Genomic DNA, 11,265 nt, shown 5'->3' with positions numbered 1-11,265 from the left:
TGTTTATCATCTTAGATTGCATTTTAGGAAATTGTATATCTACATCACGCGGTGAACTTGAAAGGAAAATTTCTTAAGCAAGATCAACTGTAAAATAAATTTAATGAATCTAAAAATGCTTTGGAACCTAACGCACAACATTTAGAAGTCTAGGCTAGAGACGTATTCCGGCATCGTAAAGCCTTGTAACTGTTGTTTTCATTGTTGGTTGGGTGATTCCTCCACTTTGAGATGATAAGTGCCAGTACGGACTTGTGCTCCCACATACCGTCGAGTATATATTGGGAGACCACAATAGGCTTTATCCTTTATCCATAGGAAGCCGTGTCTGCCACCCTATCAATCGCAATGCACTGAACACAACATTCGAAAAGATTGACTGCCATACCGTAAAAAGTATTCTGCAATTTTGCGATTGGTTTGGTAATCCCTCTGTCTAGATTTCTAGAGTAGTCTCTTTCGTTCCTTTTTAGACTCCTTAAAGGAAAAGGTCCATCTGAGCACTTGTCACTTCAAGCTCATTAAAAATCGAAGGTGACTAGAGTCATCTTTTGTTTTTTATCGACTCTTAAAAATTGAAAAAACAAGTTGTGTCAAAGCATCTAAAATTTATTTTAATCAGAATAAATATCACCTTTCCTACGTTGGTCTTAGGTTGAGAAAAATGGAGTCCACCAACCAAGGAGTTCCCCTTGGGGGAAATCCTAGTCCTTTCTCCTCTTGGGGAGATGTTGGTGCACCCCATATGGCCACATTGTCGCTTCTAGGATTGACAATTGGCTTGCCCGTATGGCTCTTCTCAACCTCTGTCGTTCAGAACACCGTGATTCCTGAACAATCAAGTCAGCAACTAAATGATACCAGAGTTACCCCCCAACCTTCTACTTCGTCCAATTCTTCCTCTCCTCCTTCCTCTTCGCTTGATGAAGCTGGTAAAGCCAAAAATCAAGTAACCGAGAAGAAGGAGAAGAATAAGAAAGAGAAGAAGAAGAAGGAGCCAAAGGCGAAAAGGGGCAACCAAGCATCGTCTAGCGAAAATCCACACACTGCACCATCCAGGCCTAAATTGCCATGTGTCATTTTCAAAGGAGACCACTATCATCAAGATTGTCCTTGCATTCCTCGAATCTTAAGGGACTGGTCTCCTCGTTTGCACAATCCGATGTCATCAACCTCTGATGATCATGTTGAAAATACACCGTCGACTAGTGAAAGTGAAGCCCCTGGACAATAGGAAAATGTAAATTTCCTTGTAAACTGTGTGAAGGCGATCACACCGTCCACCATTGTCCCTTCTTAGACGAGGCTAAAAGAGTTTTGGACGACCGTCCGGTTTCACCGTTACAGCTTCCTCCTGGATATAAGAAACTCTTGCCGAGTCCGTCACTAGTTAAAAATCCGGCTGACACACCATTGTGGTCGGCTGAAGCATCTATCATTGAAAATGAACCCTCTGAATCCACAGTAGATAAAAGTCAAAAGGTCGAGGCAGCAGTTGACCCGGTCTTGCCTTCAGAGGATCCATCTTCAGATGATACAGTCACCGGAGAGAACAAAAACGACACCATCCAAATTCTCTTCGTAAGCACAGACTCCGATGAACATGGGGGCAGTCTACCCGTTCCTTTACTACAGGAAGGAAGTTCATCAAAGTCGTATCCAGCCGTCTATTCGGTCCCACCTCCAAGCAACCTAGTTGTTTCCTTCGATTAGAATCTACTAGGCAGACCCCGCTTACCAGCTAGTGTGCCATTTCGAATCATTGCTCAAATATATAGAATGGTCATGGCTGGTACCATCATAGATGAAGGGGCTTTTGTGAGTATCCTTTCCTCAACTACTTGGAAAGCGCTTGGTTCGCCATCGCTTTTGCCTGAAATGAGAAATCTAACAGGCTTTGGCAAAGGAACTAGTCGACCGTTAGGGATCCTTCCCAATGTGTCGATAACATTGAGAAGGAAAACCGTTCACATGAATGTAATGGTAGTCCAAGGACCCCTAGATTATAATCTACTCCTTGGATGTGACTATATTTATTGCATGGGAGCCATTGTCTCCTCACTCTTTAGAGTAATTTGTTTTCCGCATGAAGGAAGAGTGATCAAGCTCGTAGACCAGCTTTCATTCCCCGGTTCACACATAGAAAATACTCATATACCATCCCTGAATGGTCTTTTCACGCAAGGAATGTATCATCAATCCCCAGTCCGTCCTCCTGATGAGCGTGAGTGATTCGGAGGATATGACTGAAACCCAGGGGGCATGCACCCTGGCCTGTTTCGACAGGAAAACCTTGGGTATAGGGTAGGTTTCCATGAAGGATATATGACTGGTTGACACACCCGTCCATTTAGGAAAATGGGGTTAGACCAGAATAAGATACCTCTGTTAAAGGGTAGGCCTTTCCCGATAAAACAAATGTTTTGTCTGCAAATTGAGGGGTAACTTGGAAACTCTACTTCACTATACCTGGGAGCATGCAAACCTTTTGGCATGCAAGCGAAGAGCGACCATTTATTTTTTAAATTTGTAGGTCCTCTAACCCTTTAAACTCGTAGGATTGGTCATTTCCTAACTTTCATAAAGAAAGGATGTGGGGCAAAGCTTTGAAAAAATGCCATTTTCTAAATGAGACATCCTTATTATACGACTGGATCGAGCAGTTTTAACGCGGAAGCTCATTAAAAAATGAACCAATTTCTGGTAAATAACCATCGTGAATGTATTATCATCAGCCTTTGAAGCCTTGGTCGTGTTCTCATCATCACCTCCACTCTGTATTGGCCGATCATTCACCTCCATTTGATTGTTTACCCCTTTTGAGGAACAGCTGTGAAGATTGATCTTGTTAGTCATCCTTGTGACACTACCATGATTGGAAAATTCCAAACCTTACCTGGAATTAGCTGCTACCCGAATTTATCACTCGTTCCTCAAAAACCGAGTCTCCTTTAAGCTCTTTTCAACTTACTCGTAAAATATGAAAATATTGTCGAGCAGTTGGCCTCTCCAGCTCGTTAAAGTGATCAGAAGTGCTATCCCTCCTTTAGATTTTAATCTTTTTGGACCTGAGGGATTATTACACAAAAAGATCGAGTGCTTGTTTTTTTCGGCTCATTAAAAGTACCGAAAATTCATCCCTTTTGTATTGTTTTATACTTTTTCGGACTCAAGGGATTATATGACGAAAAAGGATTATTGGATTTTTATTTACGTCCCTTTTTCAGACTCTCTAAAATTGAAAAGGACCGAGTTATCCTTGTTGTTAAACTCGTTAAAACTGAATAGTGACAAACTTGTCCATACAGACAAGAACGAGTTTCACTATCGCTAGGCTCGTTAAAACATAGCGATGGGTTTGCCCGAAGGGAAAATTATAGAACAAGCATATGTTATCCTCCTCAAGCTTGACAAAAATAAAGAGGTACTGGTCAGCAATGACTGGGGAAAAATTGGGAAGAAAACTTGAAGAAACTTTATTGGTAGCAAGTCGCTCTTGAACATGACACTTTCACTCCGCATCTGAGTCGGGTTGGGTTGTTCCGTTCACTGGTCATATCACCATGGGTCCATCACACCATCCATATTTGGGGTTAACACTACCAATCCATCATGTCAGTGTCGCCGATATGTTCAAGAGAAGTCACTCAGAGAATTCACCTGTGTCTCATCCACTGCAATACATTTACACTCCATTATTTCATGACCGCCACCCTGAACCTTATGTCACCAGATCGTTTTCACCTCCATTAAAATCATTTGCTCTGTTCCGTGTCATTGATGTGGGATTCACTAAGGCCCTCCTATGACGGATCGCTTCTTGTCGACATCAGCTCATTATCCAAGAAGTCGATCTAGAAACAACCCTTTCAGTACTTTGAAGCTTGCATGCCTCAATGGCAAGTTTCTCACTTCCGGCAACAGGTTTACATCAATGGCCTTCGACCGAAAGATTTTGCGTGGTGTTCGACACCAAGTCCCTTATTCACACCACGTGAATTGTACTATAGTACCTTGAGGGTCATCATCATTATCGGTGATTCCTCTCACACCTGTTAACATCTTACATCATTTGCTGGTAATCAGGCGATGTCTTTCCATGTTCGACTCTAGAACATCTCTCACGTGGATCGACTTGTACTTTGAGCGAAGATCGAACGAGATTGAAGACCTCGGATCTAGTTTCATCCATCCGGGCTGCGATATATATTCAGGAAAATAAATACATCAAATGTACATCATTACTGCACAGATAATCATCCAATCCAAAGGATGATGGCTCTACCAGAATCATCAGTCTACACTCAGAAGATTGTCTGTCTTATGTACATGAAAATGAATTTATAAAGCAGAGCATGGGAATGCCCGCCTCAGCTAGATCATGAAAATATTATGAAGATAATGTATTTTATTGTATCTTATTATAGGTCACCTTCCAGCTCGAAAAAACTTCAAATCCTGATGATAAAGAATTTCACCCGACATCAACAGATTAACGACCTCATGCTTTAGGGGGCAACTGTTATAGACATTTTTGGGCATTGCAACCCCAATCATAAATGTCCATAAACTAAGGGCTCTTAAGTCCCTAAAAGTGTTGTTCCAACCTCTAAAAGAACAAGGTAAACTGATTACATCTTCTCCCAGAAGTTCTCCATGAAAAACTACTCAGAACTGGTCAAAACTGGACCATCTCACTTGCTCCATGGTCAAAGTGCATTGCATCCCACCTAAATACACACGGGAGGTGCGATGCATACTGAAAAGCCCTTATATGGGGTGCGATGGGCGAGAGTGGACAAATGGCAGGGTCAATCTGTGAGGTGGAAGATCATGGAATCTTCCAGAAACTTCTCCTGTGATACTTGCCTCTCTACATTCGCCCAGGGATGAGTAAGAGATCATCAATCTCCAAGTGGAATCAAGAACTATCAGAGAGAGGACACTAATCAAATCTCAAAAGCTTACTCACCCCTCTTGCAAACATCTTTATATGGATCCCTCATCCCAGAGATCCAGAGGCTGGAATTTGGTATCTTGTAAGGAAGTGCTGCTGGTTTCTTGGTGTAACATCATAGTGTTGGGTGATCTAAGCTTTTAATGAGGTGAAGGAGGGCTTTCTTGCTGAGAGGATGATGCTGGGTCAGAACAATTGGTTGTAATCCTCTTTGCTATTCTTGATTATTAATAAAGCTATTCAAGTTTTCCTCCACATTCTTGTGTGATTGATGATATATGCATTTGTGTGGTCAATATATATTTGGTCCTATATTGTTTATGATAGTAGATCTATGTTCTTGGATAGTGTTATGCTGCTTTGATCCTACAGGTGCTCTTTGAAGCTGGGGAGACGAGGAAGCGAGTGGCAAAGATCTATCAGAAGGGAGAGGAATCAAGCAAGGAACCAAGCGCAAGACAGAGGTTGGTCTCCTTCTTTCCCCTCTTATCTACTTCTCATAAAGGAAAACGAAAGTGGTTTTAGTTTGTTTGTTTCTAAGGTAGCTACCAGCCTTAGTGGGACTAGCAACTCTGCATAGACACTAGATTTCCCGATAACAGGGATGAGGGATCCATATATAGATGATTGCAGGAGGGTAGTTAGCTTCTAGGATTCTGATTAGTGTCCTCTCTCTGATAGTTCTTGATTCCACTTGGAGATTGATGATCTATTACTCATCCCTGGGCGAATTCAGAGAGGCAAGTGTCACAGGAGAAGTTTCTGGAAGATTCCATGATCATCCACCTCGCATACTGCCTTTGCCATTTGTCCACTCTCGCCCTCGCACCCCATAGAAGGGCTTTTCAGTATGCATCGCACCTCCCATGTGCATTAGGTGGGATGCATCGCACTTTGACCATGGAGCAGGTGAGATGGTCTAGTTTTGACCAGTTCTAAGCAGTTTTTCATGGAGAACTTTTGGGAGATGATGTAATCAGCTGACCTTGTTCTTTTAGGGTATGGAACAACACTTTTAGGGACTTAGGAGCCCTTGGCTTATGGACATGTCTGATTGGGGTTGCAGTGCCCAAAAATGCCTATAACAGACATTACTCGATGTCTAAGGAGTTTATACTATATTCAAAAAATCATGCATTTCAGTACATTATGCAACAACCAAATCTTAATCAGAAACATGCAAAATGGGTCAAAATATCTTCAAGGTTTTAATTTCGTATTAAAACATATAAATGGCCAATCAAACAAGGTAGCAGATGCCTTAAGCAGAAAAAGTATCCTAGTTCAAGAAAGTCAAATTCAAGTGTCGGGTTTTTATTTTCTTAAAGAATTATATGAGAAAGATTTAGATTTTAAAGAGGCATTTGAAGCTTGTAAAAATCCTGTTTTGTTAGAAAGGGGTAAGTGGCTGCTTTTTTTCTTGCAAGAAGGATTGTTGTTTAAGAGAAATCAGTTGTGCATACCAAATCGTTCTATGAGAGAAAATTTAATCAAGGAGAAACATAGTGGTGGACCTGGAGGACATTTTGGTGCAGACAAGACTTATGAGCAGTTGAATCGGTTTTATTTCTAGCCAAAGATGAGATCTAAAATAGAGAAGTATGTGAAAATTGTAAAGTCTGTCAATGTGCGAAAGGAAGGAGCCAAAACACAAGTTTGTATGTTCCATTACCTATTCCAGATAGACCTTGGGATATGGTAAGTATGGATTTTGTTTTGGGTTTACCAAAAACTCAAAGAGGAAATGATTCAATTTATGGTGTGGTTGACAGATTTTCTAAAATGGCACATTTTATTCCATGTTATAAAATGAGTGATGCTATTCACATTACTAATCTATTTTTTAAGGAGATTGGAAGGTTGCATGGGTTACCTAAGAGCATTGTTTCAAACAGAGACACCAGATTTTTTGGTCATTTCTGGAGGACCTTGTCAAAGAAACTTGGTACTAAATTGAGTCTTAGTTCAGCTTATAATCCTCAAACTAATGGATAGACTGAAGTTGTAAATAGAAGCTTGGGTAATCTTCTGAGAAGTCTTACAGGTGAACAACCAAAATAGTGGGATCAAATTTTGGCACAGGCTGAATATGCTTATAATGATTCTCCTAACAGTACAGGGCAGAGTCCATTCCATATAGTTTATGGAATGCACCCAAGGGGAGTGTTTGAATTAAGAGACTTGGGAAAAGCTGAGATGAGAAGTTCTAAAGGAGAAGATTTTGCTTCAGAGATTCAAGCAATACATGAACAGTTAAAACAACAGTTACAGGAATATAGCAACATAAAGTACAAGAGCAGAGAAGATTTGAAGAAGAGAGAAGCTAATTTTGAGGTTGGAGATTTGGTTTTAGCACACCTAAGGAAGGAAATATTTCAAAAAAGGGAGTACAACAAGTCAAAATTTAAAAAAATTGGACAATGCAGAGCCTTGAGAAAATTTTCTGCAAATGCATATGAAATTGAATTACCCCCTAACATTGGAATATCTCCAATTTTCAATTTTGCTGATTTGTACAGGTATGAAAACAGAAATGCAGATGATACAGCAGAGGATAAAGAATAACAAGAGGTTGATTGGGTAAAAGAGTTACCTATAGTAAAGGCATTGCAACCAGAAAAGATTTTAGACAAGAGATTGTTTAAAAAGACAAGAGGACAGGAGTATTTTCAGTGTTTGATCAAGTGGAAGGATCAACAAATTGTTGATGGTACCTTGATGATAGATCTCATGCTACAGAATTTGGGCAGTTCAGTAGAAGAACTCATGGACAAGATCCCATCAAGAATTTTGTCCTCAGGAGTCTGATGCAGGAGCATGAGGCTTGAAGGTAAAAGACTTCGAATTTTAGCCAAAAAATACAAAAAATGTTTACAAGCAAAGGAATGGGATCCTTTAGCTGTCACTTTACAAAGCTTTCTAGACAGTATTTGAGCTAGAATTCACGGATTTGAATTATCTTGTAATTAATTCAAGTATTTAGGCTTAGTTGAGATTCTTGAGGATAATATCATGTAGATTAGATGTTATGTAGGATTAGGCAGATTCGATCCATTGATTTAGGATCTGATTGTTGTATGTACAGGTACTTATGTAAGTTTTGAATTAGTAGAAGGAGATTTTGACAGATTTTGTCTAGATTTTGGCTGAAGAGGATTGGCATGTAAAATTTGGAATTTCTCTGTATCTCTATGAATACTATGCATGAATGGTCAAATCTCGGAGGTTTTAATTTCCTTCGAAATATTTCTGAGTTTTGTTGAATTCCAGTTTGAGCCCTCTAGAATTAGAGTTTTGTATAATCTTGTGTTGTCACATCTAAATTTTCACTCACTATGTATTTAAATAAACTTGGCGGAAGTGTTAAGTCTAGCAAGGAAACCTGATAAATTTGCGAGAAACATAGGAGAAGATCTGAATCGTCCGATCAGGTAGATCCAACAGATCTAATGGTCATCGCATGCCAACAAGCACAGAAGTTAATCAGAATAGTAGAGTGGTCTTCATAGGTGTAACCAGTATCTCGCGCGGTCAAAAGGTGGTAAGTGGTATTCTACAATTTCACACGATTAACCTTAGCAGTTGACACATAGCATGAAAAAACTACATTTCTCGTGCACCCTCGATCTGATATCGGTCCTGCAAGAATCCATGTGAGATCACGCGATAGCCATTGGATCAACAAGGATTGATCGATGGTGGGGATCGGCCAAGCTAGTTGGCGAGCGGGTGACGCGGTAACTGTCGGATTGACGAATGAGATCGATGGCGGAGATCTAATGTGCTAAAGGTTTGTGGAATGGCAGATGCGATAAGGTTATGAACTGAGTTTTTTTAATTTCTTTTGGTTCTGTGGAAAAACTGAAGATTTTCCATATACTGGGTAAATTAAACAGTTATGCTATTTTAGCAGAATAACTAAAAATTGGAGGTTGATGACTGATACTCCAAAGGAAAACCGAGAAGAAGTTCCACCCGAACTGGAAGGAATAGTTTCTAGTTGTGAACGACTATTTTAACACATGTAACCAGCCCACCAAGGCCTATAAGATCTAGGCTCACCAATTCATCTTCTAAAACATTTACACCAACCCCTCCAAACTCATCCCAAACTTGTGTAAACCTAGTAAGATACTGCAGAATAGTATCATTCTTCTGCATCTTGATGTTTCAAAGTTTGTCTTTGAGGACCACTTTTCTATGGTCACTATTATTCTCGAATAGCTCTTTCATTTCCTTCCACATTGCGAAAGGAGTTTATTTTCCATGGAGATTTGAGACAATGTGGTCTCACACTCCCTCCAATATTATTTTCCTTTCCTTAGATACATCTTTCTTCCATTGGGCTAGGTTATGGGCATCAACTAATCCTACTTTTGAAATGTTTTCTTGACATATTCCAACAATCCATTGTCATCAAACACTACCTCCATGTGATCCTTCCAGCCAATGAAATTCGACTTTCCTTCCAAGCCATACTCTAATATCAATCTGTTGAAGGTCATTTTCCCAACTCTAAAGAATTCCTGTTGCATTGAATCTGCAAATTTGAACCTCCTGAGGAAAAAATTCAAAATTATTTTTCAAATATCCTTCTCTGATACCATGTAGAAATATGGTGATAAAATTGCAACTGCTCAAGAAATTTAATATAAATCAAGAGAAACAATTCTACTCTACTGCTTTGTGGAAATTAATTCATAATTTAGAAAAACATTCGCAAGTATGCATCAATCACATACACAAGTACACATATTTATCTAGGGGAAACCAATTGGTAAAAAACCCCTTAAGCATGCTTGCATTAATCATATGAATAGAGAATGTATTACACTTTCTTGCTCGCTTTGAGCTCAACCTACAACTGAATAACCTTCCTCTCAGCTCAATGAGAAGCTCTAACCCAAACTTAGTCAATTTATGCCTCTGCTTGAGCCCCTATTTCCTTGCATAAATCTTGAGGAATTAGGCCCTTATTTTTTAGGAATTTTCCTCCAATTTATTGTGCAATTCCCAAGGTTGGATCTCTAACATCATGAAATACTTGTACACTCAAGACTAGTCTACAAATTATGTTACACTACTAGGGAACTTGAATTCTCTGCATGAACTAGATATTTTTGGTTGATTGATTAGTTAACTAGATGTTGACTGAGTTAGATTGTTGTCCCACTGCACAACTGGCCTCCAACTAGTTCTATCAACAGTTAGAACTAGTTTAACTTAATACAACTGGAAATAAATGAATGGGATTGCTAAAAATTAGAAATCGCACATGCATAACTAAACTCCCAACCCTCTAACTTGAATTTACTGAGTGACAAGAGCCATGTCACCTCAATTAACTACCTCCAAGTTGTCTTCTAATGTGGAAATTCATTTTTTGTCAATTTTCCCAAGGCAAAGTCAAATTGAGACTTTCTTTCTACACTTCTCAACAATAAATTATTAGCATATATGAAACCAAATATCAAAGACATACCTTTGATCTTGAAGAGGGGTCCGCATTAGATGTCAATCAATCCAGGCATGCTAGGTCCATGGGACTTGCTTGAGTCCATATGGGACTTTCTTCAATCTATAATCATGAGTCTCCTACTCATGCACCTCAAAGCCCTAAGGTAGCTCCAAGTATGATTCATCCTTAAGTACATCATGGAGGAACCCAACTTCACGTACATCTAATAATAGGTGCATAAATATTATCACATTCCTTCTCCTTTGGATAGCATAGCCCTTAATATTGCGGAAGCATCTGACATTGCTACATCAATGTCATCTACAATGGTCCTTTCATTAAGGACATATTTCTCTTCAACATTTCATCATATTCTTGTATTTAATCAACAATTTACTCCCTCTGAATAGGAAGCCTCTTCAATAATGGACATCAACCTAGGAGACTATGATCCTTTCTTCAATATTTGAGCTCTTGTCTGTTTTTCAAGCGCCACTCTTAATCATGGGATGGCTCTACATTCTCATCAATCTCAATATTGAGGACTAGGTCCTTACATCCATCTGATGTACTTGTAGAGGAGTAAACAAAAGCAAGAGATAGTGGAAAAGTAAATAAACATAATGAAAGTGTACTTGATGATGAGGCAAGATTGTCTTTCTTCTCTAGATATGAGAGTGGCTCCTTCATTTTCCTGCACCAACTCCCTCTTGGAGCTAATTCTTCCTGAAATGCTCTACATCTTAATGATCCTCAAGAAGGATCTGCTTCCTTTATCACAACCTCATCCAATAAGTTATAAAGATTCAAATAATTATGCAATATGAATAAACAATAGTCTAAAAATGAT

Source organism: Pinus tabuliformis, chromosome 8 (genome assembly GCF_031772625.1).
Source record: "Pinus tabuliformis cultivar Carrire ecotype Pingquan chromosome 8, CPIR1, whole genome shotgun sequence".
Lineage (NCBI taxonomy): Eukaryota > Viridiplantae > Streptophyta > Pinopsida > Pinales > Pinaceae > Pinus > Pinus tabuliformis.
This window is presented reverse-complemented; position numbering follows the sequence as displayed.